The 25888-nt window shown below is 40.6% G+C and overlaps 1 protein-coding gene across 2 annotated transcripts in view; it reads right to left on the bottom strand.

Moving 5' to 3' along the window:
* Window positions 1-14585, bottom strand: part of sipa1l1 (signal-induced proliferation-associated 1 like 1) — a 108951-nt gene extending 94366 nt beyond the window's left edge. For both annotated transcript variants that reach the window (XM_030047167.1, XM_030047168.1), the window contains exon 1: window positions 14399-14585. The gene's annotated coding sequence lies outside the window, so the exon portion shown is untranslated. The remainder of the gene's footprint in view (window positions 1-14398) is intronic.
* Window positions 14586-25888: the final 11303 nt, after the last annotated feature.

The following is a 25888-nucleotide window of genomic DNA, read 5'->3' as shown; positions in this document are numbered from 1 at the left end:
CCACAGAGCGGCCCACTCCATTTGAGTAACTGGGTAACAAGGCAGCAGTGGTACTCTGAGTGATTCAGTCCACTTCATCACACGTAAGCACTGAGACCGCTAAGAGTTTTGAGCGGTAGAGGCAACAGGTGCGAGAGAGGGTTCACAAAGCCAAGATCACCACCAGTTTTTTTTTTTTTTTTTTTTTAATTACTTAAGGACTGTAGACTGTCCATTTGGAAGATGAAAACAGTGGTCTTGGTCTTTTGTTGTGCTTTTAACTAAATAATAAATAAATAAGACAATAATAATAAAATTAAACAAAATATTCTAAAAAAAAAATGGGAGTTCTATATATTCATGGCTCTCTTGCTCGATGAGTCTTGATTCAAAAGAATAGCATGAATGACATTTCCCAAGAGCTTGAATAATAGCTGGGCCAAAGTTTACCATCTAATCTACAGAAGGTCAGCTAGGTTAGAGCAGCATTCACTGAGACCTGGCAAAAGGCTCATTGTAGTTGTGTTGCTGCACCCACAGGCACCAGTGTGTGTAGCCCAATACTTTCATTTCTACTTGTCCAAATAATCATTAACCAGTTCAGCCCTGAGTAAATATTATCAATCTCCATAAACTAGGAGGTAAATACACATCACCTCATGGACACACACAGTGTTCAGAGGGGGAGAACTGGATAGTGGGGCATGCAGATTTCATTGTTCTTCAGTGTGTCGAGCTTAGCTGAAGCTGAAAACGATGAGGTCATCCCTATTGTGTACACATAGCTCTCTCACACATTCCACTGCATGCCAATGTGCACCCCTGGCCCAGCACACAGCATGATGAGACAGACCTGCAAGCCCAGTCTGTGGAAGACTGATGACCCTTGGCCAAAAATTTGGCCTTAGCAAAGTCGTAAACCTTAAATCCAAGAATGGATCAGGCCATCACCTTATATGCCAAAACAGTCTCCTTCTTGGATGAGTAAAATGAGCTGAAAGGTTGCAGTGAGTGCTACAGATAGGCCACTTTCCTGTTTTGGTTGTCTGCTTCCACCACCTGCAAGCCAGATGTTGTAAGTCTGGTCACAGAAACCTAGTTTTCTGGTTTAGAAGTGAACTGTCTACTGCTCCTATTGAACCAGTCCAGCCGTCTAATCTAGTTTATGCCTGTCTGTGAAGCAGCCACTGGAATCAACAGTTTAGGGCAAAATTAGCTACACATCCAGTGAGAAATTCACTACTATCAGCATTGTGTCTGGCACTGTGTCAGTGCATGGAGTGTCCAGGGTCAGCCAAAATCTTCTGCTGCTATCAGTAAATCAAGATGGATTCATGTATTTATTGTCCCTGGCACACGGCTACAATCTCCTTGGCACCCACAAATCCAAGAAAGATGTTTTTCATTACCAAAATCTGTTAGAGCTCTTTTCTCATTGGCATCAGTGCTAAAGCATGAGCCAGCTTTTTGCAGTCAAATGACCTCAGTGACCTACTGACCTGACAACTAGCTCTGAAGACACATTTAGCCTTGTTTAATATTATATGATGTTACAATTTTTTGCAGCTTATATTCTTTTCTCAACGTAGTATTAATCATATCTACAGCAAGGTCTAAAAGTCCACTACCAAGAACTCATTTTTATATTATTTACCAAAAAATTAATATAAATTTCTATAAATTTCTTAAACAAGATAAAACACTTTTTTCAGTAGTCTAAAAGTAAACAAAACTTTGTTCAGCATTTCCCATACCATAAATATAATCATGGGTAGCCTCCCATTAATCCCAACTAATCCCAAATGTGAAATCTGAAAAGGATTTTCCACTGAACAGGAAAATGCATGTGCAAAATAAATAAATAAATAAATAAATAACAACAACAACCCTTTTGTTTGACTATAACAGAATTCCAGATTTTCAAGAGACTAGCATAAAGCTCATTGATTATTCATTAATTATGCTCTATCAGGTGACTATTTATTATAAATTCATCCATAATAGTTGCAGCTCTGTTGACAGTGCAGTTGCCATGCTGCACTGTGGGGAATGGGGCTCTTAGTTTGCATGAAAACAGTAACAACTATATCTACCTGAATCAAACTGGCAGACCCTGTTTTCCACCACTCCCATCAAATTTCAATCATTTAAAGTGTGATGAACCCCTAAATCTTCTAGGGTAGGAAAACATTCTTGCACTAACCTCTATAGTTTGAAAATGTAAGCCCTGCTGCGTTTCTGACCACACCCAACAGTGATGTAAGAATATCAAATGAGGTACAATTACATCACTGCAAACTTTGTGCCCTGCTTGGGTTTCATCATCCTTTAGCCTAAGTTTTAAGCACACAACAGTGTTCTACCTGACTACTTGTATTTTCATTTCTTTACTAGCCACCACATGCTGGACTTGTTTGCTGTCTCACACAGTCTGTATGAGACTGAACTGAATAGGTACACCAAAGTTGAACTTATGGAAAAAAATAACTCACAAAATAAGGAATATGGAAGATGCGTTTGACAAAAGGTGGATTTTAGATGACCGTAAATTATAACTACATCATCAAAAGGAATCAGAAGGTCAATATTATTTTTTTAATTTTCAAAGACATTATCACACTATTGACACTCCCTGCAAGTGGTATGTATTGTATACTGTGTATATGTATGGGTAGACCTACTGTGTGTATTTTGATGGGTATGTATATGTATGCATGCGTATCTATGAATTGAAGGTACAAAATGTCTGCAGTATCCAATTAATTTGTCATGTCTTTCTTTTGTGTTTTTTTTTTTTTTTTTTTTGGTTTTGAGCAATTTTGTTAGCTTTCTGTTTTGTATTGTTTTCTTTGTGTTCTTTATTTAAAAAAAAGATTTTGACATGAAATGCAAGAGTGGAAGCAGTTAAGCTGCATATGTCAACAATCATTGAAAAAATAAAGTATATAAAAAAAAAAAAAATGGGTACACCAACAGACAAACATCCCACATTACAACATGTAAATAAGAGTTTCTTCCAATCTTCCGCAGTGACACTTTGGTGTCACTTGGTTTGGTCCACGCAAAACATTTAGCCTTGTTTTGCTGTCAAAGAAGAGGTTTGGAAACTACTACTCTTTCATTAAGGTCACAGTTTGCCAACCATCTTTTGACTGTACTTTTACTAACTGGAGCCAAAAGTTCTTTGAATACTGGATCCAAATGTGGTCGTTTCTCATAAAGAGCTAGATATACATGTACGCAGATGGTGTGGTCACTATAATTCTGTCGGTTTTGCTTTGAATTAAAGTGACTTTTTTTGTTTGTGAAAATCTGTCCAGTGTGCTGTGCTGCCCTCTGAAGCTGTAAATTTGACACTGGGATAGTGTTTTCAGCACTCAGGAGAACAATTTGCCCCTAGAAAGCTCCACTAAGCTCTTCTGACCTTGTTACAAACAATGGAAAACGTTTTTAAATGGAAGTCAAAGTTTGTTTAGTTAAAGCATTTACAGTAGCAATAACATCAAACAGAGTGCCCTATGAATTTATTCAATATGTGGTGTTAGTTACTTTAAGTTTAGTACAATTTGTATTGCGTATCAGGAGCATACCTGTGTAAATACTTCAATGACATATGGTGTAACAACAGTTGTATATGATCAAGATAGTAAGATATATTTCAGTTTGATTAAAGCATTTCTAAATAATCTAAAAATTGTGATTTTTCCCAGTCCTAAATAATGCACCCTTGAATAAAAGATTACATAGCCGTTGCATGGGGGTTTCAAAATAAAGGGAAAAAAAATATCTTAAAAATGATATGGACCAATGTTTTCACTTTGCATCAAAGATATTTGATGCCAATTTGCTTTTGTGATGATGCAAAGCTAGCTCATACTGTTAAACATACGCAGTCAGATGAAGCTATCACACCTTATAATGAAACACATAAACAGTGAACACACAAATGTGAACCTGCCATCAATCATCCTGCACTCCAGTAAGTTCATATAAATACATACAGTATTTATCAAGAGGTCAACATCCTCCTTTAAAACTTTATACTGGTTCTTTCTGCCATGCTTTTAAAACCATGCTGACTACTAAAGCACATCTCTGCCTGAGATACGTGTTTTGGTGTCTAAACATAAAGCCACCCAGGCAGCCGCATTACCAGAAACATCAACACAGCCACATGATTATCTGTTTGGTCTATTGAGGCTCAGTGGGGCATTACAGCAGTGGAACAGGACTCAAACTGACAGTGAAACCACAGAGACTGCCAATTACATCACACTTAATGAATCAATTTCAAGGCTGGGAAACAACTCAAAAGTCTGTTGACTTTAAAGCCAACTTTTTTCTCCCTGACCCATCTTTTCAGGTTTGGATGATCTGCAACTTGTGGTGTGACAGAAAATAAGACAGCATCCTTTATATCTTGTCACAGTCAGATATAACAGGCAGCTGCATCAAGGCCAGCTCACAGTCTTAACGTGGGTGGAGAAAAGTTGAGAAATCATTGCATTTGATTAAAAAAAAAATCTGTGTGACAGAATATGCTGCAAACAGGAGACCACATTCCCAACTGCAAGAACTCAAGGTTTCCTGTGGATCAAAGTGGCTGCTCCATCCAGCAGAGATGAACAATGACCATTTAATCCCATGCCCTGTTTCCTTTGCTTGTGTACGTGTTGTCATCGGACAGTTCCTTACACAGCACATAAGGAGAGCACAGACCTTTTTGTACAAATTTTGGATGCTTAACCTTTTGATTCTTCCAATGACTACAGCATGGAATCAGATCGATGTTGTACTCGCAATCCCAGAGTTTTAACTCTTCTATGTGAATTTTAAGTTTAATACCTAAGCTCAAGGTGTACTAGACTAATATGATGCTCTTACCATGTTTTCAGCTGTTTGGACTGTGTTGAGTTTTACACACACTGCTGCAGTCCACTGTCCAGAGCCACACTCAGGATCTGCTAAGTCCATCATCTCTAAGCTACACCAATGAATGTAGCATTTATACATATACACCCCCTGGACGTGTTGCTGAAATGGAATTCCAGCTTGCAGGATGCATTTGGCAAAAAATATTTATGCTTCTCAAAGTATTAAAATAGTAGGGCAGTGCAATATATTGATATAATATCAATATCATGATACAAAACTAGATATCATCTGGGATATATATCATGATATGACATTAGTGATGTCTTTTCCTAGTTTTTAAAGGCTGCGTTAGAGTGAAGAGATACGACTGAATTTAAATTAGACTTCTGCAGTTATGTTATTATTTTCCTCTACCTCTGTGGTCATCCTATCCACATTAATAATGATTATTAAAAATCTGATGATGTAAACATCTCATGAAAGCACCCATATCCATCCCTATAGTACTGTCACAAATATAAACATCAAAAAAATAATTTTGATTTTATCCATGTTGCCCAGCTCCACAGAGTACTGTTGAAGCCCTAACCCTTGGTTACTAAAATGTGGTCTTTTCTATGTCACATAACTGCTGTTCTACACTACAAGCAAGCAAGCAATAACATAATGATCTTGCCTCAGAAAGAGTCCTGATAGGATCCAATAGCGTCAGAGTCACAAACAGGAACCAGTCATCTTTCAGAGTGGGAATTTACTTGCTTTGCATACTTTTCCCATGTTTAAGTGACAAAAATTAGTGAGCACAAGCTAGTATCAGTGACATTAATTACTTTAATTTAATTTCTCTAACTATCATACAGAGGAGGACACTTCCCTGTTGTCAAGATAAACCTCTCTTTGCCAATCTCTGCTCTCCTCAGTGTGAAAAACATGAGAGTTCAATGTAGTTTCCAGCCAATAGCAGAGCTTTAGAAGTTTGGCACACCCACAACACTTTGCTGAAATAGAGGCAAAGCCACTGATTTTTTTTTAATCCAAAGCAATGCCACTTGCTTCACCTGCTGACACACACTGCAAATTTGGCTATCTTCATTGAAGCAACTGGCTGCTATTTATTTTTTCATGCCATACCTCCATTTGCTTGTTTGCACTGAGTTCAGTCAAGAACAGGTGTTATGATAAGCACCACAAGAAATATGAATAAAGAAAGCCAGAAAAATGAGAGAGGTTCTCTTAAGCGTGAGAACTAATTGTGGATTACACCCTGTCCTGTCACACTATGCACACTTCTTTCAGGTTGGTGATTCACTGACAACCACAATGGCTCACAACATGACTCACCACACGTTACAACATAATCAACTGCCTTATAAACACATCCAACTTGGACACAACTGAGACATTAGGAATGTGTAACAGGTGGATCCTCAAAAATCCAACACACCCTCTCCAGTGTGATGTTGTATTTTGCTGCACCTCCCTTGTAGACAATACTGGTGAGATCGTGTTGTCCTTGCCCTATCTAAGTCTCCATTCATTTTGTAACTTGTGAATTGTAAGTTGTAAATATGTGATGTAAGTTGTAACTTGTAAATATGTGTCTGCACCACTGACACCAAGGCATATCCTATAGATCATTACTGCACTTTGTAAATCATGTGCTTCTGGTTTACTTATTAAATTACATGAAATTAAAATCTTTATAGGGAAAATCCACCCAGAAATATGTGAACATTTTTTCTCCTGAAGTTGAAAATAAGAACTAAATGCCTTTGGTATACAAGCAAGGGGGAATTCATTCTGGATCTGCTCTGTTGGCAGTGACTAGGAAACCGGATTTTTTGAGTAACTGATATTACCTCAGGTTATTTTACATGGATATGGGCATATTGAGCATATAAAACATAACTGTCTGTCTTGGTAAGTGGCTGACTTGTCTATATTTTATTAAGGTGAAACATGTCTGTTTCTAACTTGGGCTAAACAAAAATATTCACAAAAACTTTCCAAGAAAGGACAGATGCATCCTAAGGTTTCTCGTCCTTCAGTCCAGACAGTGAGCCATGAAATTATAATGCTAGTGAAACCAAGGTAGTGCATATGTACAACATAAAAACAAAAAGTGACAGGGGCTGATCTGGCCTCAGGTAAATTGCCGTGTCAAATCATAACTCTACTCAAGCTAATAACCTCAGGTTGCATGAGAAATTCAGTCTGGTTCCATATTCAAAATCATCGAATCACATCTTGAGTGCTCAAATAGCTAAGTAATTTCATGTCTAATAGCTTGCATAAATTTCAAATTGAAGCTCCACACATTCACACTTTTCCCAAAATGGCATAGGAGAGACAGCAACAATTAACAAATCTAACAGGGTCAGAAAAGCACATCCATCTCTTATACCAGCCATCCCTAAAGAGCCAACGGTAGCAACAACATCCTTTTAGTCAGCCAGCAAGGCTCTGTCTAGAAACAGATGGTGAAACAATTGGTGGGAATTTGAGCGATGCCTCCATACATGTTTGGGGGTGAAGATTTACAATTCCTTTCCTCTGTCTCATTCGTGGTATGTCATCATGGAAAACAAGGAAAACAAGGGAATGAGGAGGACCATTCAGCCAGGGGTTTAGTCTTAAGAGGGTGCTCAACTGATTCATGTTAACATAATTCTAAAGGTTTCAAAGCTTTGATCATGCGCACAAATTAAGAGTGAATGGCAAAACTGCAGGGAAATGTTGGATGCATTTCAAAGGGCCTACTAACATTAGGACCAGTTGCTCCGTATCGTGCTAAAGCAAAAATGCCCCCGCTCCCCAGTCCCCTGCTGGCCTGCACTCACATGACCTAAAGCCCAAAGGCGCTCAAGCGCGATTGCCCCCGGTACACACGTTATCATGTTGAAATACGACACACGCATGGCCCGGCACCGGCCGGCACCACCTGGTCAGGTCAGGTCTGCCGGATCTGACAACTGCTGCTTCGGCTGTCAGTTGGTCCTTTCTGAAGAAGGAGGAAGTTACCTCCGAAACTGTCAAGGGCGGCACACGCACTAAATGGATGTGTGCACATTGCTTTGTGTTTCTCCGTATGGAAGTTTTTCGTCAGTTGTACGAAAAGACACGTACACCTGTCCCTCATCATGCATCACTGAGTGGTGGAGAAATCAGTGTGGAATTGTGCACACCTGAGCACGCACGTATGCACTCCCGTTTTTGCCCCTAAATGATCACAAAAACTTCCACAAAGTCCAAGTTAATATTAAATGTTAGAGACAATGGCCAAACAAGCAGAAATGAAGAAGTGTAATTTCACAGATTGTGAAATAGAATATTGGTAGATGAGGTCATTGTGATTGAGCACGTTTATACAATTCAGTGTTGCTTTTTAGAGAGGCGAAATGTGTCTGCTCATTTATTTATAATGCTTTGCCCCGGTGGGGAAAAGGAAAAAAGTACTGAACTTGAATATCTGATGACAGAGCATTTCCTGTTTTAACAGCAGCCAGCTCAATTGTGATTTGCCGGGATGAGGGCGACCCCCAATTCTGGCATGTTAAATTAGCATTTAACATTTCATTTTGTTTTCTATGATCACATCTCTTTTGCATTTAAGGACAAGGCATGAACTTTTCATTTTAACTTCCGCTGAGAGTGAAAACATTGTACTATTTGATGAATGGCTTTTTTTGATGGACTAAAATATTCCTGCAAATGCAGTGGCCAAGTTCAAGTTCCGGAAATGTTTTTATTAGAGCTCATATTTATTTTATAAGTGTTACTAGTCTATATTGGCCCACTGTTTAAATAAAACATATTTAAAACATAAAACATCTACAAAATAAACTATCAAGAAGCATTTCAATACTGAGCAAGGCAAAACACATTCTGGACCACAAATCACTTCACACTCTCTACTGTTCACTGGTCTTACCATATTTAAATTACTGTGTCGAAGTTTGGGGCAACACTTATAAATGTACACTAAAACCACTCTCCATATTGCAAAAAAGAGCCATAAGAATAGTTTACAATACCAGTTATAGAGAGCACACAAATCATTTTCAAACAGCACAAATAATGTATAAAGCAATAAACAACTCACTTCCTGGAAACATCCAAAAACTGTTTTTTAATAGACAGGGGGATTATCATTTCGGGGCAGAGTTACATTTAAAACGTCCACGTGTACGTACAACCTTGAAAAGTTTTTGTGTTTCTGTGTATGGAGTGAAGCTGTGGAACAGACTTAGTGCCATATTTCTGTCACGTAAATATAATGAGCAATAAAATATTTGTATCTGATCTTGGGTAAAATACACCAATTGGTGTATTGCTGTATAAAATCCATAAACATTAATGTTAATCTGAATTTTTATTACACAGAGTATAAGAACAGCAAAAAATATCACATTTGGAATTGTTCCTGCATAATGTCTCTGACTCTTTTTTCGCCAGAATACATTCTCTGTGAAAATCTCTGTGTACGCCACCTGCAGAGTATGCACAAAGCTATGCACCTTCGTACGTCACGTTTACCTTTGATACATACCGACCTTTGCATTGATTTTTGCTCAGCATAATTTTTATGCATACACACCCTTGATGCATACAGCCCCAGATGCATAAAACTATGTATATTCAAGACTAAAAATTTCTGCAGTCTGTATATGTAGATAAGACTTATAAAACCATGCATACATACAATTCAGTTTAATACATTTCAGTCATTGTACAACTGTGTGCATGTGCACAAGCGTAATGCCGATTCCCATAATCAGCCATAAATGGAGCTTGACACACCCCTAATTAGTCTTATTTCCATATAAATAGCTGTTGTTGCCACCATAGCCGCCATTGTGTCATTATATACAGCCATTACACGCGGCTCTGCCTATTGATATTGCTTATGATGAGTATAAATTGATCACACATATGCCTCTAAATCAGTCCACAATCACATCTGTACTAGGTGAAATAAAAATACTGTTACAATATTGATGTGTAAATTTCCTCTTTCATGTTATTCTATTATCTTGCCACTTTTCCATCAGCCTGAAGCCAGAAACTCTGTGAACCCATGGTGTGAAGTATGCAAGGAGGTACACACATTCTCACCACACATTCTTTTTTCATAAATACTAACCTCTCTGTAGTAAACGGCATATGCATGTTTTTGTGTATACGAATCATTTATGCATCAGGCTGCTGGTTTTTGCTATTAGAGCAGTTAAGCTTTGGTGCTCATAATACCTACGCTGTTCTCTCTCTCAGGGCTCCCATCTGTACAGTATGTTCCTTCTGTTTACTTCTGCATGGATTAGCCTGCCTGGCCATTGTTTCATGATGTTTTTATAGATTTCTCGCTCATCTGTCACAACTGAGATCTGTGCTTTTTTTTATAATCTACGCTGCTTTCATGTGCCATAATCCGCTCTTCCAGCCCTAATTAAGCCAGTTCTTCACCAGAGAGAAATAGAAAAATAGAGGGAGAGACATAGAGAGAAATGAATCCAATGTAAGGAAAATAGCTTTTAAGTCCTTCACCTCAGGTAGAATAGTTGGCTGATGTGATAGAAATGAACTGCTTGTCTCTTGTTCTCTTTCCATCTCTGGCTGATGTGAAAAGCCCTGACATACTGGTAGCGTCAATCGGGCTCCCGTTTACACCTTGTTAAAAAACGGGATCAAAAGAAATGTGCCACTTCACATATAAGAGATGGTACCTGAAAACAATATGTTTGCTTGTTTTGTCATTGTCATATAAGCTTCTAACTCAGTGGCAGACTGTGATACTGCTTCCTTATGTGTGAATAAAATAATCTGGGGGAAAAAAAGACTTTTGTCACCTACGTGGATTTCAAAGGCTAGTAAAATGACCACACGCACTTACGTAAAAGTTCAATACTTTCTAAGCTTAACACTGAAAAGTAGTATCCACAAATGAAAATGGCCTCAAATGTCCATTTTAATTTAACCCTCAGATGACCTTTGATCAGCTTTTAGAGTTTTATTTGAGATTCAAGGGAAAAGACATACTGCACTTTTCACTTAATGGGCCTAGTGCTTCCTTGTTTCCCTTGACCATGATGAGGTAAATAACCACTCTCAACAGAGCAAAGCAAAAACAGCAGCTACCTTTGACAGAGTACTCAAAACTTTATCTAGTTTGAACTTACGAGATTTCCACCATTTGTGCTTATACCATAACAATTCAAAGTCCTCCGAATATGGTTTTAGATATAGATATTTTAATGAGGATTTAGTCAAAAACTAACGTGAAGATAAAGGCATGTGACAGGGCCTAACAAATACAAGATATTTGGATCAAATACTGATAGCTGGGAAGGAAAATGCAATCAAAGCAGTCAGCCAACAGTGCTGTCTACAGATAATGAAGTTTGGCAGAAGTGACTGAATAAAATATAAATATCTCCTGAAAAAGTATCCCTTATATTAGGCTCTAAGATAGTTAGTGAGACATGCCATTTAGACCACTTGGATTGATTGTTTTTAAATAAAAGCAATCCTTTTAGAAAATTTAAACCAAGCTTTAGTGCAAAAGTAAAACATGGTGCACTGCTGTATCATTAAGTGCCTCGTGGTTAGGTTTATTATATCATTCTGCCCTGCAGTGTGATTTATTCTCTGTTCAGATTGTTTCGTGCTCTGTTACTTCTCAAGAGATGGCCCACCCCGAGACCTTAAGCATCTGCTACCAGGAACTCAGATTCCAGTCGTCTGCATGCAAGGAGACAGAGAGGTGGCAAGGGAGAACATAGAGAGAAGGGGAAAGCAAAGGGAGAGAGGTGCAGAGACAGAGGAGAGTGTGTGTATGTGTGTGTGTGTGTGTGTGTGGCGGGGGGTAGAAAAAGAGATAAAGTGAGGGAGACGGACAGAAATGATGAGAATGTCGGAATCTTGGCTCGCCTTCCACCACAGGAAGGAAGCAAGGCAAGAGGAAAAGGCTCCGCCAGTGATGGCAGAAGAGAGCAGGGAAGTGACAGAAGTGAGACAGAAGAGGAGAACAGGCAGGGATTTGAGGAAGTGGCGGGGAAAAGGGGAGGACAGATAGTGAGACAAGTGTAGAAGGGTGTAAGCCCCACTTTCACCGTCAGCACTATGCTCTGCATGCAAACTAGAGAAGGAAGGTGCAAGTTGGCCAGCCATGAGATGGAATTGTCCTCTTTTCTTGTGACTTTGTGTTTGCCAGTTTTCTCTCTGTGCACGCTGCCAAAAACCTTGCCTGGGACGGCTTCACCAAAGAGTGACCACAGCCAAGCCACAGTGCAGTCAATAGAAAATTAAAGCTTAAGGTTTTTCTTGCAACCAATGAATGAGGTATGCCCCTGAGATTAATTTGAAACACCCAAGATGAATCCATAATGTGCTTACGACGGGAGAGGGTTGAAGCCCTTTCTGAGACAAGTTTTACCAACTCCAGCTGTTTAATCCAGGAACACCTAGAGAGCCATTTCAAATGCTCAGCATCCCAAAAGCCCCATGGTAATCTTTCAGCTGCCAGTCACCAACTCTGACATTTTTCTTCTCTCTTTTCTTCTCTTCCATCTCCCTCTTATACTTCAGCAGCTACATGTGTTACAGAACATGTGCGCATCCACCTACACACTCCCTTTCAATAGCCTACTTAATATTGTAAATGCAACACAGCCTCCAGATCTGCTCAGCCTTGGCATTCAGAGACACCAATGAGGGAGGGCTGATGGCATGAGACGTTCAACTAGCTAATACATGAGTGTTTACATGGGAGTTTTGACGCAGCGGACACAGCAGCCAAATTAAAGCAGAGAAAGAAGCCAAAATGTTGTCTGGGTGGGAATTAATATTACTGCTGTGTTTTAAGTTGAAAGGTTGACCTACCATGACCACTCAGCAAATAGAAATCAAGTCTCTTTGACAAGTCCACTTCAGCCTTGTCAGAAAGGGAAGCTGTGTGTGTGTAAGACCCCCTGGAGGGCTGAGGCTGGTAGCCTGAGGACAAACTCAGCAGGTGGAGATGGCAGCAAGAACACAGAGGACACAACAACTACAGGGTTCCACTTACAATGAAAATTGTTCTCAGGGTATCATTAAAGAAGAATAGCAACAAAGCTAGAAGTCTAGGTACACCCACATGAGCATGCATAAATGCACTCACTCCTACACATGCAAACTTTATTAAGTGCATGAGCAATTAATAAATAAGTTTAACTGCACAGTGGAGGATGGATTTCATGATTTGTGAATGGTAAACCCTCCAAAAATCAATTATTAGGTGAACAGAGTTGACCAGAACTCGAGTTAAACTGTGAATTAGATTCTTGTTTATAATGGTGGTTGGAATACTTTATGATGATCACGTCCTTGAGGTCATTATTTATCACCTTTTTATGACCACTTAATTGATGCAGATGACTAATTAGATGTACCAGTGCTGCATCACTATTCAAATCTGATAAAGCTTAGAAGCCTTGAGTAGCAGCCATTTTGAGTAATGAGGCTGATTTTGACTGAGCTTTGGGTGGAACAGATGCTGAAATTTGATGTTTGATTACGTGCAAGTAGCTTGGAGTGCAATGCCCTCTGTAACAGCAGATGCAACAAGAGTTAATAAAATTAATAGTAATTAATACTATTTGGATAACCTGGAACAATGGTTGCCACAGAAGCATGTATGTACCACAGAAGTATCACAAGTATCACAGAATCAAGATCATCATTTGAGAGCTCAACATGTGAATCCACACCATGCAAAGCCATGGTGAACTATTGCAAATGACCATCCAGCCCACACAAATGATGATAATGCAGGACAGCATACTGCACAGCAGCAGCAAAAAGACTGAAAGAGCTGTTTCCATAGAAATATGATCAGATTTCTCTGCTGCGATGTCAGCTCTCACTTGATTATGGTTATTGCAATGCTCACAGGGGAAAGGTGGACAGCGGGGTTTAGACAAGAAGGAAACCAGGAGTTGCTGCAGCCGGCCATTTCAATTACACAGCCGTTATTCAGGGACTAAACCAAACAACAATTATCTTTATCTGGTCGTCATTTAGCTGGGTTTCCTGACTCTCTAACAGCAACGGGAGGTCGTTGTCTAAACATTAAGTTGCTTGAGTAGCATTACCTTCAGCGGTCAACATCAGCCCTTGCGGACTGTGTTGAGACACAGTAAACAAAACACAACACAAAACGGCCAGTTTTACCAACAGAAATTGATGTGAAAACGATTTTTTTAAATGCAGTCAATGTGGTAAGAATGAGCTAGTGCAGGAGCCGTAGCATTATGACTATAACGTGAACGTTACTAACAGCTAGCCAAACTTTTCACTGAAGTTTCCTCCCCGGAGCGCCGCGTTACCTGAGACACACAGAAATCATGAGCTAAGGATACCTACATTGAGATATGTTTACATTTAAAGTGAATGGTCAAAAACCTAGACTATGCCGTCATCAACCATAAACTAACGGTGTCGGTGTTATTCAGTGTGCAGGATACATCGGCTGTGTGGAGAGCAGCGGAGGAGAGAACAGCGCACTCACCTTTATTAATTCCCACCTTCTCGGCGTTTTAAGATAAACTTAGCGAAACGACGGGCTCACTGGTCAGTCACCGGCACAGACACACACACACTGTCACAGCTGGCCGAGGCAAAACGGGTCGGCTGTTTAAATTTCACAACAAAAACCTTCGGGGCTCTTCACCTATGTGTCTCTTGTGTCCGTGTAGTCCAACGGCCGCCTCTCGATTTGTTTCAATTCAGAAGTTCATCCAAAGTTGCAGCGGTTCGCCCCGCCTCGCGAGGATGAGGTCACCGCTTCTCAACTCCGTACGGCTCTCTGCTCTCGCGTTATGAATGCCAGCCCTTAGTATTTTGCACATTAGCCTAGTCTCGCGAGAGTGAGAGTGGTTAGAAATGAACGTGGGAGAGGAGAGACAGAGGGAGAGCGTTGCTCTAGCAACAGCCTCGGATGGGCTTTTCAGCGATGGATGGGTCGTCAAGCAACTGGTGTTTGTGTGTCAGGTTTGGGTGTTGATGACTAGCACAAGTGATGAAACCTCAGTAGCTTAGATTGCATCATTTGTTTGCTGCCTGCAGAGCTTTGCACCTCGGTGAAGCAACATGACTGGATACCCAACAGTACCTGTCGCAGCTCTGCAAGGAATTCTTGACAAGATATGACACCCCACCACAACATTTTTAGCTATTAGTTTGGTTGATGGGTCACTCTGCTCTGACTGATTGTGCTGTTGCCTCTCAGAAGCATTTACAAAGTCAAGTGATGTTTATTTCTGCTTTGATGTGTTATTGAGTAAACATACATCTATTTACATCTGTGTGTGCAGCTATGTGTGCACATGTCCCAGGAGTTCAGACCCTCAAACGCCTGCTGGCCCTGCAAGTTTTGGTATGCCAAACTGACATGTCAGGTTGGGAACATGACAAGGCAATGCACAATAATAGCATCCAACAGTGTTGCTGGCAGTGTGGGAGTGGTCCATGCAACACACCTGCCATGGAGGCTTATGGTGGAAATTGCAAGCATGTGTAACAAACCTCTAGGGATGACAAGGGGTCAAGCAGAGATTGGCCTAATATGACTTAAGTACAATATTGCTATTATCCTAACACATTTTTTTTTTTTTTTTTTTTTTTTTTTTTGCAGACAGTTTCCATGACTAACATGGGGACAGCAGCCTCAGTCAGCTTTAGCAGGTCTTTTGGGAACCCATTTGTGCAATACTCTTTTATTTTTCCCCCATTCTGATAAAATACTGGAAGTGAAGAAAAGAAAGCCTACAACTTTATTTCTGTAGGAGGCGCTCTTCTCTTTCTTCTCAATCTTTTCAGCCATGTTGCCCATCACTGCCGAGGACACAGTAAGAACGCAGTTCCTCTGTTTTCCACCAACAAACCTGAAACATGAAACACATCAATTCCAGCATGGCAGAGAATTTTTCCTGAGAAAGATCGATCAGACAAGATGTCGAGAGCACTATCTGCCTTGAATGAACTGGCTGTAGTTTGAATCATTGTTGTGTTTTGTCACACCGCAACAAAGAGAAGCAAAGCAGGCAGTTTAGATGAAAATGTCACAGATGATTACCTTAACGCTGTAAGCCCAGCTTTGCAAATTCCACTTGATTGCTTGCTACAAATAAATTAGTTCTTTCAGCTTTTGCCTTTAATTTGATAAGAACAAGAACACCGCAATAATTAAGGCTGGTGGGCTGGCACCATCACCAGGAGACAGTTAATAGTCTGAGAGCATGAAACTAGTATGAGATCCACAGGAATGCATGTCAGCTGTGTCCACATGTATATTTATAATAATATTTAAATGCTCGGTGTTCTGTGTCCCTCCCTCAGTCTGTATGTCTGTCTGTTTCTTTCTCTACCTGTCTTCTCTCTATCATTATCAATGCTGGCTTCATGGAAAATAGTCCCATAATTTCTCTCCTTTGCCTTTATCTCCCCTCTCCCTCTATGCAGTTAGCCATTATCCTAGAATGTCACCAAGTATTACATAACAATCTAATAAAGACAAAGGGAAAGCGATTACTCTCATTAAAGCCACTCCATTTTCAGTCGCTCTATGGCTCTCACCACCACCCACCCAATTCTGTCATAGGGTGGATATTTGTGTGGGTGGTTTGTATTGTTCTCCAGTGGAAAACAGCCTTCCTAGGATTAGCTGAAGTGGCCTAATTGGTTTAGCCACCAAATGAAAATCAGTATGGCTTAAGGCGTAGAAAAGACGCATCTGCAACGACCAGTGAGAGTGACACTGTCGCCGTTTGTAAAACATTGTGGCATCAGTCTCCTGGGAGGCAGAAAATAGCAACAACCTGGGGATATTGTATTCATCCTCCTGTGGGATTATGAGGTTTATACTGCCTGAGAGGTGTGCTTTTTCTTTAATCTCTTTTATTTATGAGAATAGTGTGCTAAGCTCTTTCCTGTGCACCTCTTAAATATTACTCCATTATAAACTTAAAATGTGAATGGCACATTTCAGTCATCTACAGGTCAGTCCATTCAGATGCAAAGTCCTTATATATAGCAGTGACAGGTGCTGTGGTTGCTCATGTTACTTACTCACAGTGATGCACTCATGATGCTGTGGTGTCTGTGTGTGTGTGTGTGTGTGTGTGTGTGTGTGTGTGTGTTGGGGGTGCTTCCTAGCAGCTATAAGAAATGCCTACAGAATTAATTGTTATCATATTATATATTCATATTGAAAGAATGAATCACATTTTTTTTCTGTTGCCTTAAAAGCACAAAATACTCAGTATCGTTTGGGGTTTTTATAATGTTGTTGACCAGTCCTCGTCACTCAATAATTACTTAGTCACCTGCTGACATTCTGGTTTAAAAACTCACTTAATTCTTCGAGCAAGTGTCTGGCATCATAAGATATGTCAGCTACCATGGCTAAAGATCCTTTTTGTCAAGCTAAATATACACTATATTACCAAAAGTATTCGCTCACCCATTCAAATGATCAGAATCAGGTGTCCTAATCACTTGGCCTGGCCACAGGTGTATAAAATCAAGCACTCAGGCATGCAGACTGTGAAACAAGACATTTGTGAAAGAATGGGCCGCTCTCAGGAGCTCAGTGAATTCCAGCGTGGAACTGTCATAGGATGCCACCTGTGCAACAAATCCAGTCGTGAAATTTCCTTGCTCCTAAATATTCCACAGTCAACTGTCAGCTCTATTATAACAAAATGGAAGCGTTTGGGAACAACAGCAACTCAGCCACGAAGTGGTAGGCCACGTAAAGTGACGGAGAGGGGTCAGCGGATGCTGAAGCGCATAGTGCAAAGAGGTCGCCGACTTTCTGCACAGTCAATTGCTACAGAGCTACAAACTTCATGTGACCTTCAGATTAGCCCAAGTACAGTACGCAGAGAGCTTCATGGAATGGGTTTCCATGGCCGAGCAGCTGCAGCCAAGCCACACATCACCAAGTGCAATGCAAAGCGTTCGGATGCAATGGTGTAAAGCACGCCGCCACTGGCCTCTAGAGCAGTGGAGACGCGTTCTCTGGAGTGATGAATCACGCTTTTCCATCTGGCAATCTGATGGACGAGTCTGGGTTTGGAGGTTGCCAGGAGAACGGTACATTTCAGACTGCATTGTGCCGACTGTGAAATTTGGTGGAGGAGGAATTATGGTGTGGGGTTGTTTTTCAGGAGCTGGGCTTGGCCCCTTACCAGTGAAAGGAACTTTGAATGCTTCAGGATATCAAAACATTTTGGACAATTCCATGCTCCCAACCTTGTGGGAACAGTTTGGAGCGGGCCCCTTCCTCTTCCAACATGACTGTGCACCAGTGCACAAAGCAAGGTCCATAAAGACATGGATGACAGAGTCTGGTGTGGATGAACTTGACTGGCCTGCACAGAGTCCTGACCTGAACCCGATAGAACACCTTTGGGATGAATTAGAGCGGAGACTGAGAGCCAGGCCTTCTCGACCAACATCAGTGTGTGACCTCACCAATGCGCTTTTGGAAGAATGGTCAAAAATTCCTATAAACACTCTCCTCAACCTTGTGGACAGTCTTCCCAGAAGAGTTGAAGCTGTAATAGCTGCAAAAGGTGGACCGACATCATATTGAACTCTATGGGTTAGGAATGGGATGGCACTTCAGTTCATAGTATGAGTAAAGGCAGGTGAGCAAATACTTTTGGTAATATAGTGTATGTTCTACTGATGATGTTCCTACAGAGTAACCAGTAGGACTTGGCTAGGAGTTGGCCCATAAAAACAGGGGCCTACCTGTTGTTTTGGTGGATTGCAACAACAAAAGAAAATTTGATGTGTACGCCAGTCTGACTCAATTACTGCATGACCTACACCTGAGCATATCAAAGGTGACAATATCATATCCAGTTATATCTTGGTACTGCATCAGGCCAGCCCATATTAAGATGTCAAGTGGTGAAGTGAGACACAAGCCGACCACCTATAGTACACACAGCCACAGTAGCTAAGAGAGAGAGCAGTGGAATTCCAGGCTCGGTCGCCCCTGGAGGTGGTGCAAAAAAAAGAATGGGCCCCATTCACAAAGTTCCACTCAAGCAGCGCTCCTACACTAATAGAGATTGACATGACGAAAGGCGACAAGTTGTTTTCACTTACACTGGGCCTTTGTTCCCTTCACTAAGGGGCGTAATGCAGACAGTGTGCCCCAAAAATAGACTGAATTTGATGCGCTTGGTTTTCATAAGTAGTGTGCACAGTTACTAGAATGGAGTGCGTGTTCAATTAGTGTTTTGTGGTGTATTGTTATTGTGAGCATAAACTGGCACGGTTATTTGCCTTAGGCTGTGATTGGCAGACATTTTAGCATACGGATGAAGAGAATGGTAGTTGATAATATTTAAACAGTATTTAATAATCATTTTGCTCCTTTGTACTTGCGTATGTGTGCTCAGCTAGCCTATAGGGAGTTCTTTTTTTTTTTTTTCTCTTTTTCATTGATCAAAGTGTATTTTACAGATATGTCCTTTCCTTGTGGTCATCACATGCTGTAAGCACATCACACATGAAATGTACACACCATTTCCTCCATGTTTATTCAGCATGGTAGGCATAAAAGCGCCACTAGTTGCTGGAGAAAATGTAATATAAAAACAAAAAGATGCAAATTCTGCCTTATCCCCCACTGGCAAAACCCAAATAACTATAAGTAATAAGTAGAACTAGACTTTTAATTAGAAGTTTCTCTCATTAGGACTTTACTTTTTACATAGAATAAAAGATTTGGCCAGATTGTGGGACAAACACTGAACCAAATTTTAAAAACACTGGGGTGACATTCTACATATGCCAATGTAAACAAAGCAACATTCAAAATATTCCAAAATAAGGCCTTGCAAATGTCTTTTGAGGAGGGAAACGCATTCAACAAGTTTATTGGGCCTCAAGGACACACAATGTGTTTTAGTGAGAAATTATTAATGTACCAAAACCAAGGAAAATTACTTCAAGGACCTTTTAAAATATATAGCAGCTGCTCACACATTTTTGAGCAGTTGTTATATTTCCTGTGATTTTCATATTAAATTAATTGCAAGATTACATATATGTTTCTAATCATGTTATACTAAGTCTGTGGATGTTGCAGTCATACCAGTGCCCGTGTTTCAGTCAATAGCCTGAGGCATATGGCTGGCTTGGGCTCACTTGGCTTGAAGCAGTTAGAGCTAGACAAATAAACCACTTGGTCGAGAATCTCTATACAATCAGCTTTATTTGAACACGCCTTAAACTCTTGTCCACCGATCTGAATGCTGGTTGCTAAAGCAAACACTGAAAAGGCAAGGCCAAAAGGAGAGCAAATCATCAATTATTTACTGTGTGTATATTTTAGAGGTGGAGCTCTTCCAATGTGCCAACAGGATTTTGGATTTTTTGAATGGGGGAGACTTCTTTCTTCTCTTTTGGTACCTTTTGTAAACCACCATATTTTCCCCCTCTCTCTCTCTCAAACTGGCTTTGGACGAAAACAAAATCAGCTACACTTGTGGAATGAGTCAAGACACTTCGATCATAACAGTTGGGTTTCTTTTTCTTTTTTTTTTCAGTCTTCACAAGATGTAACTGATTTTTTTCGTACATAATTTAAGAGCCGTAGAAGAACTGCAAACTTGTGAAACATTTTGTTTCTCTTCAAAGTTCTTTACTTTTGCTCGTTTTTTTTTTTTTCTCAGCCACAGGGGCATAGAAGACTCGCTTGAGTTGGATTATTTTTTGCAGTTGTATGCTCCATCCAATTCCATTAGCAAGCTGAGATAACTGGAATTGGCAGGCAGCTTTTAGCAAATGATAGTTAGCCACAGATGCATGTGGTAAAGAGGCAGCTGCTCTCTTAGATGAGCGAGGGGGGATCCTAGCTGTCTGTCAAAAGCTGCGCTGCACGATGATCCTCTCAATCCCTGCCTTCTTTTATAAAGTACGGGGGAAGTCTTACAAGATATGTTTGGAAAGCCAAAGGAATAGAGAGAATTCAACTTCAAACTTCTGCTGCATTCCTGTTCAGCAGTGAACGCACACACATGTTCCTGTGCCTGCATACCCTCACACACACGCCTCCCCATGAAAAGAGCTGGAGCAGTGTGACTCACACTGGTGTGAAAACACAGCGGAGAGGTGGGAGGATGACATCACAGCACCCTGCAGAAGAAGAAGTGCCTTGGACCTGGACCCCGTTCAAAACACACGCATGCACGCACATACATACACGAACACACCCTCCTGCACCCTTCGGTCACATCAGCCGCCCCCGTCACACGTGCACACTTGACAAACTCTTCTTTACCAGAAAGAACACTGGTTGTCCTTAGGAAACGTTTGGGTTGTTTTGTTTTTGGTTTGTCGCCAAGCTAGCATGGGGAAGAAGGGGCGAGAGGCGGTCCAATGGTTGGCCAGGATACGGCCACACTCTGACAGGATTAAGGGGGCCGAGGTTGAAAGAATAGCTATTAGGAGGGAGGGTACCGTTCAACTCAGACACTTTGTGAAGCTACACTGCTCTCTGCTCATATGTGTGTGTGTGTGTGTGTGTGTGTGTGTGTGTACCCCAACACCCCCCCACCCACAGCCCACTCAGGCTGCGCTCCAGGCTCTTGGATGATACCCGAGGTTAAAAGTAAGTCTGATTAATTGTCAACCTCAGTACCCACACATACACACATGGGATTTACAAAGACGCAGATGCACGTGCTTGCACGCTCAGTGTTTCTAACGCGATTGAGGGGAGAAGGCTGGATTAATGCTTGATCTCCAAGACGAGTTGCTGATGCAGTGATTCACTCAAGAAAACACATTTTGTGGTGATGCTTCTGACAAGCGCTGCATGTGTCCTCTTCTGCAGTGATTATAAATAGTCTTTCAGGCTTACGAATCCATTCCCAAGCCCAACTATCGTGCTCCCTTTAAAGGATAAAGAGCACACACTCAAATCTCCATTCAAAAACCTCATAAGCTTCTCATAAGCTCCGCCTCCCAAGTTTTGAAAATCATAAATACAGCCTGTGTGTACAGCCTGTGTGTTCATGAAGATTAAAGAAATGTATGCTGGATCAATATGTTTTTTTGTGCTGGCTTTTGTATTTATCCTTAGATTTTTGCTTCAAGAATAGCCACGTTAATGGCACATCATGACATGACAGAAAATTCTGGCTTCCTGAGTCATATTTATTACTTTGTTGGGTCATTCTTGTGTGTTCAGGTCCTGACAGTGCTTGGAGGCAGCATTACTCTTTTCTGTTTATCTCTTTTCCTCTGCAGCCTCACCACCTTCATTTCATCTGGGTGTGCTTTTATTAGTGAAAGCACACAAAATCAAAATCTGTAAAAATCTGTGACTCAATCGATTTTTGTTTTCACAGTTTGCTGTTTGAGATACCACTGACAACTGATAGCTGATGACAACAATGGGTTAAGCAAGTTGCAAGTTATTGTTATTGTTGTTATCAATGAGTCAAAATCACCAATCATATACAAAATAGCCACAGTAATCTGACGTAGAGTTCTCTTATAGCAGTTCCTATATAATTCTATTACTCTGCTACAATGCAGAGACCTAACTTCTCCAATAATACCTTTAACACTGTTGCACAATATACCCTACATGTAAAAAATCCTTCATGGTTTTGGGACCAAGAAAAATCTCTGATTTTGAGCTGCAAAGTATCACTAACACATGGACTGTGGTGGGAAAATCACTCAGCCTTTCTCAGTTCCTCAAAAATTGCTTTTTGAGGGTTAGAGCCAAGATAAGACCACAGTTCCCGCTCAGTGAGTTTGGGGTTTTTAGACATTATTAAAATGGGATAAGAAGGAGGTGGTTCTCAAGAACACAGGTAGCTTAAAAAGTGTAGCACAGCCACAGGTGTTGGGGGGGAAAAAATGATTCGATGTTAGATCTTGCTGCACAGGAAACCTTCCACCTACGCTGGTTGCGTCTGAATGTGTGATTTGGCAACTAATTTCTTCTCTGATTTCTTGCTTGCTGTGACCATAAATCTAGAGCTCTGCTTGGAAGGGAGGCATTGCCAAGGATGCTAGGAAGTGTGTTTGTATGTGTGTGTGGGGTGGTGTGTCTGCTTTCTGGCCTGCTGGGGTGTTAAAGCAGTTAATTAAAGCTGTCGGGCAGGTATTTCAGGATTAGGAGTGGGTGCGTTGAGAAGGTCTCTTGTGGCCATACTGAAGGTCTTGGATAACACTGCCTATAGCCAATGACTTTTTAAATGTTCAGCATCACAAATTTCCCAGATTCTGTTTTTCACCTGGAACTGATCATTTCACCACTGTTATAACTCATTGATTCAGTATATGTCTTGAAATGATCCTCCCTAAAAGGTCACAAGTTGTGCTTTCTAACAAGTTTTATTTAGCATCTTTGATAACAAACTGCATACATTCATTTGTTCTCTGACTTTACTAGTGTTGTTAATTTCTGACCTATAACAACTTGGCCTTCAACTCGAGATAAATGAATGCTCACGAGAAGAAGAAACTCTAAATATTCCTCCTCAGAGAATGCCCAAGAAAAAAAGCATCCATTTTTCTCAACATGGCAAAGAGAGAACATTGAGTCAAGTCTCAGCGAGCAAAGCCAGTGGTGAAGTTGTCCTATGTATGGTTATAAATATTGCATATCAACATTTTTATATGTGCTGGACCATGGTTGCTTTGCAGAATTATTTGGTTGACTTGTTAGCTATCTCACGGTTTGTCCAGGTCAACTGAGCTGACTGAAGCTACAACACAGAGGACCAAATCAGTTGAGTTTACTGTCACCATAACCTACATTTGGAAACAAATCTACTTTGTCACACTATTCATTTTTACTTAAAACATTTCAGAATGGATATACAGCCACACAACAGCAATCATTTTTCTCTCTTTTTTTAAATGAGATATTTAGCCATTTTTTTGCACCTCCATAATGTGAGCCTGGTGCAGTTGTTAGCTTTGTGATGCAACACATTGTCTGTACACTGTGAAGGTCAAGGGGACTGAACTCACTCATGTGTACACCTGTGTACATGAATAGCTAAAGCACTCCGCTCTGTATTCTATATGTGTCCTTGTCTGAGCGTTTGCCTGGCTTCCTCCCTCTCTCCTACTTTCCCACGCATGGAATCAGTTATATTGCTCACACTCCCACTCATTCACACTCATATACACCAATATACTCTCCACTGGCAAACATACACACACTTGTACACATACCCCCATGTACACACCACACCTTATGGCTGTCACAGAGCTGTAAGACCTGGAGTAATAGGTAGGTTTAATGTGATGGGGAGTGATGACAGTGGTGGCTTCTGCACAGCAGCAACACCTTACTCTTACTCTTACTCTTACTCTTGTTTGTGCACATTCATATGTGTGCTTGCGTGTGTGTGTGTGTGTGTGTGTGTGTGTGTGTGCGCACAAGAGCGATACACAAGAGACTGCACGTTGCCTTGTTATTTTGAATGCCATGTTCGTGTGTCACTCAACCCAGTGATTGATACTGAGCTGTCGTATCTGTCAACCAGACATCATGACAGCAGTGGCACACGAATACTAATCATATGCTAATTTCAGCCAAGGAGCCTGAATGAGTTGAACTGTGATGAAGACTTTTAATGTAATTTGTACTCACAAAACCTCATCATTTGAGTGTAATAACAAGGGTTGGGTATGCTTCAGATCATGGATTTTCATACAATCAAGACAGTACTTTTACTATTTGCAAAGCTTGTTTTTTTATTTGAAAAATGACCATGTGATGGCAACTATATGATAATAACGCCAGCGACATATTGTCACTGGTGTTTGCTGGTGTACATATTTGCCATGTAACAATGTAAACAACAGGAAAAGAAACCACAGACATACCCCGCCAAGAATTTCCTCACCATGACAGATTTGTGTAAGGCTGAAACTCAGTGGCGCCATGAAATACAGCACATTAGCGGAGTGAATCTGCCATCTGGTGGACAAATTGAGAAATGACCGTAAAGTAAGAGTTTTCTGTCAAAGCTGCAGCCCAGGTCTGTCGTACTGCAGACAATTGGACAAAGCCAGTGCAAAATAAAATCAAGCAGTATTTTTGTGCTGGATACCCTTTGTCCCCTGTCCTGGTATCTGAGTTTGAAAATTGAACAATTGATAATATCGTCCTGGTACTGAATTGCAGCCCCTCGGTACTGTCAAAATGTAAAAAACCCGCTGTAACTACTTCACTTTATCTACACTTATTTCTTCATGGTTGGCATAGGGAAATCAGTAAGTGCTTATCGACAAGGGTTTTGACTAATTTATGCTGTTGTTCAGCATAAGTTACTGCAAATCTGATCTTGAAGTCTCCATCACTGTAAGCGCAAAGTTCACAACTGTGAGAAATGACATTGATGTCCCTAAGTTGATAATTTGATGACATACATGAAATAATTTATCACAGTGGCTAAATAATGTTTTGCCACTCACTGACATCATAAAAGTGAAGTTTGGTTCCAATTCAGACATTTTGGCATAGCTCAGGATTTAGTGAACTGATGCCCATGTGCTGGAAATGAAAATGTGCTCTTAGTCAGCCTGCCTTAATTAGTATGCAATTATATTAAAATGACTGTAAACCATTTTTCCAGTAGTTTCCCTGCAGCATGTCCAGTCTGTGACTGTATCGCCGCTGTTCTGATAAATACATCATATAGGTGTCATGTGCATGGTTCATGCTTGTTTCTACACATTTAGCTGCGGTATCATACTGCATTTCATGCTGGATGAAGTCATATGACCTGGGTGTTTAATGTAAAAATGTGGGGGGAATGCACTCTCCTTAGCACTGATTTATGTTGTGTCTTTGTCCTGTTCTCCTAGTACCATGTTACATTACTTAAAATGTCATTAATTTCTGGATAAATTCCTTAAATTTCACTTAAGGTTAACTATGCATGGCAAATAATGTGATTTTGTTTCTGATATGATGCAGTCTGTTTCATGTGACACCTTT

The sequence above is a fragment of the Myripristis murdjan genome, chromosome 24 (assembly GCF_902150065.1).
Source record: "Myripristis murdjan chromosome 24, fMyrMur1.1, whole genome shotgun sequence".
NCBI classification, from domain to species: domain Eukaryota; kingdom Metazoa; phylum Chordata; class Actinopteri; order Holocentriformes; family Holocentridae; genus Myripristis; species Myripristis murdjan.
This window is presented reverse-complemented; position numbering and strand designations above follow the sequence as displayed.